Consider the following 3,495-nt stretch of genomic DNA (forward strand, 5'->3'; position numbering starts at 1 on the left):
AGTAATTTAATGGGGTAAGTTCAGAAGTATAGTCCTGAGGGTAAATAGTAGTTTCCTAAATTATATAAACCTTAGTGTATTATCCACACATTTGTTATATTATGACCATCAGTGAAGCTGACATCTTGAACACAAGAGGCATAGGTAAAAATTGTCAAAGCATATTTCAACCAAGATTCCAATGGAGTCAGGTATAACAGACACAAAAATGAGCCATACTAAGAATGGTTTCTTCAGCAGAGACTCTAATAATATTAGCACTTAATATTGAAATAGTGCTATTTAGCTTCTAGGGAACATAGAAAAGATACATAATGCCTGGAATATACATGTGTATATTGATGTCTATGTGGATACAAAACCGTCTTCAAATTTTTAGGAAAACTCAGAATACGATATGGCAAGTATTTGCACTCCATTTCTTGTCTGAAGGCTAAATTTTGAAGTGTTAAAGTCATTTTCCCAAGGAAAGTACTAGTTCTGGAGTTTGTAATCTTGGTTGGAATAAGAAAAAAAAAATTAAAGGCCATTCATTCTGATATTATCAAAACGCAAAAACTTTGATCCAAGGCAGCTAACTTCTGAATCAATAGATAGATCTGGGAGAGATTAGGACATGTGCAGATTTCCAGAGATTCATATTGGATCAAAGGCATTTGGAGCAAACAAAGAATGAAACAGAAACTGGGACTTCAGAATTCAGTCCACTTATCTTCCCAGCATGTCTAATTATTTTCTTCTTTCTGCAGATTAAACCTTTGTCAACTACCTCTTATCTATAGTCATTACCATGTCAGTGAATAAGAGTGTGACTGAATTAATTCTTTTTGGCTTGACACAGGATGTAGGAAAGCAGAAAGTAATACTTGGAGTCTTCTTGGTCCTATACTTTGCAACACTGTTGGGGAACTTTCTTACTGTTGTGACTATTAAGACAAGCAGGACACTTAGGAGTCCCATGTATTTCTTCCTATTCTGTCTGTCCTTTGCTTATGCCTGCTTCTCTACAACCACAGCCACCAGGTTAACTGTGGATGCCCTTTCTCAGGAGAAAACAATTTTCTACAATGAGTGAATAACCCAGGTCTTTGCAGCCGATTTCTTTGGATGCATAAAGATCTTTGTGCTCATCATGGCCTTAGATTGCTACATAGCCATCTGTAAACCCTTGCAATATACAGCCATCATGAGCTGGCTCCTTTGTGGTGTATTGGTGATTCTAGCCTGGGTGCAGTCTTAAATTCTAGCCTGGGTGATTCTAGCCTGGGTGGGGTCTTGAATTCTAGCTGGGGTGAGATCTCAGCACAGATTTTCACAGATTTTCCTGGCTTTGAGGTTGCCCTTCTGTGGCCCCAATGTAATTGGCCACTATTTCTGTGACTTGCAGCCCTTGTTGAAACTTGCCTGCATGGACACTTCTGTGATAAATTTGCTTGTTGTTTCTAATAGTGGGCCCATATGCATGGTGAGTTGCATAATCCTGTTTATCTCCTATGTTGTCACCTTGTACTCATTGAGAAACCACAGTGCAGAAGGAAGGATAAAAGCCCTTTTTACATGCACCTCCCACTTCATTGTGGTTGTCATATTTTTTGGCCCATGTATATTCATATACACACGCCCACCAACCACATTTCCAATAGACAAGGTGGTGACTGTATTTTATACAGTTGGGACACCCTTGCTTAACCCACTGATCTATAAACTACAGAATGAAGAAGTGAAAAATGCCATGAAAATGTTATGATGTAGCAAAGCATGACTTCAGTTGATAAGTGTATATACTGGAATCCTTGTGTATATTTCCTTAATGATGTAGTTCTGCTTTACGGAAAGAAGAAATAGCATATAGCATATTTTTGTCCAGAAGCAAGAGTAAAGAAATACATGGATATAAAGACAGAGATACACAGTATCCTTATTCTGAGAGGCTTGCATTAGGAAATAAAACCCATAACAATTTCAAACAACCTCTGATGACTCTTACTTTAATTCTATCAACATCAGAAAATATTCACATGATAATTTAGTTTCCTGTACAAATATTTCTTCAGAGAGAAATAGACTGACAGAATGTGTGTGTGTGTGTGTGTGTGTGTGTGTGTGTGTGTGTGTGTGTGTGTGTGTACATTGATTCTTTTTCTAGATTTTGTTCTAGTTCTTATGAAGGTGATCATAAGAGCTTATCCATAAGGGACTGGAACTTTACAGAATCATGGTTTCTGTTTTGACAACCTAACAGAGAAAATTCTCTGAGAAAATGTTACTCTAGAAATTAATGCTGAATCCACCTTACTAGTGTATCTATACTGATGACCCTCAAACTCCTATAAAAGCTGGAACTATCAGTGAAAACCTAGACTATCACTGAAAAACATCTTAAAATGTGCATAGTTAAGAAGATGAAGGATCTTATATTTGATTTAATAGGAAATAACAGCCAGTCAGTCAGTTGCCCTTCAGAGTCTTTCACATTGCTCTTCATGAAGGAGAGGGAAGAGGAAATAAGAGTTTGGCAGCACCAATGTGCAGAAAGGAGGCTAATGGTAAGGAGGGAGGACAGAAAACGGTGCTTTATAAAGAGAGAATAAGTGAAAGGAAGTGGTCATTTTATCCAAAGAGGAGAGAAGAAGCTTCATCTTCCTTATACTTTGAGAATCACTTTTAGAAATATGAACATTTTCAGGAAATAATGAAATTTCAGGCTATTCCCATATCATTAAGTTTTCACTGTTATATTGATTTGTGTACAGAAAAGAAGCATTTTTGTTCTTTTGCTTCCCCATAACATCTGAAAACTCAAGTTTCAGGATTCTGGGAAGAACCCGAAATTGAAAGCTTCAGCTCAGTCACTCAGTCAAGCACTTCTCAAAATTTGATATTTTATTTTACATGAGGTTATTCAAAAAAATGTGTATTTGAAGATAGCTTAATATATAAATAATGTTAGCTCACCACTCCCACTACCACAATCATTATATAATCTCATGATAAAGTACTGTCATGCTATTTTAGAACCTGAGCCTATAATTCCAATTCAAATTGCCACCAAAAGTATTATTTTGTGATATTTAAGTATCATTTAATACTCAAGTACTTAATATTGCTTTAAGGGAAGCATTTCTGTCAAATGAAGACAAAACGTTATTATTTTGCACCTAAGATCCCCAATAGCTCTAATATAACAAGTAGTGACAGGAGGGAGGAGCTAAGATGGTGAAAGAGTAAGATGGGAACACTTTCTCCCCCACAAATTCATCAAAAGAACATTTAAATGCTGAGTAAATTCCACAAAACAACTTCTGAATGCCGGCAGAGGACATCAGGCACCCAGAAAAGCAACCCAAGACTTCAAAAGGAGGTAGGGAAAAAAATAAAAGACCAAAAAAAAGGGACAAAAGAGGGAGGGATGGAGTTCCATCCTGGGAAGGGAGTCTTAAAAAGAGAGAAGTTTCCAAACACCAGGAAACCTTCTCATTGCCAAATCTGTGCCGA

General features: G+C 36.9%; 1 pseudogene; it reads left to right on the plus strand.

Moving 5' to 3' along the window:
* Window positions 1-790: 790 nt before the first annotated feature.
* LOC139177738 (olfactory receptor 4C11-like) lies at window positions 791-1,747 on the plus strand (annotated as a pseudogene).
* Window positions 1,748-3,495: the final 1,748 nt, after the last annotated feature.

Source organism: Bos indicus, chromosome 19 (genome assembly GCF_029378745.1).
Source record: "Bos indicus isolate NIAB-ARS_2022 breed Sahiwal x Tharparkar chromosome 19, NIAB-ARS_B.indTharparkar_mat_pri_1.0, whole genome shotgun sequence".
In the NCBI taxonomy this organism is placed as follows: Eukaryota; Metazoa; Chordata; class Mammalia; order Artiodactyla; family Bovidae; genus Bos; species Bos indicus.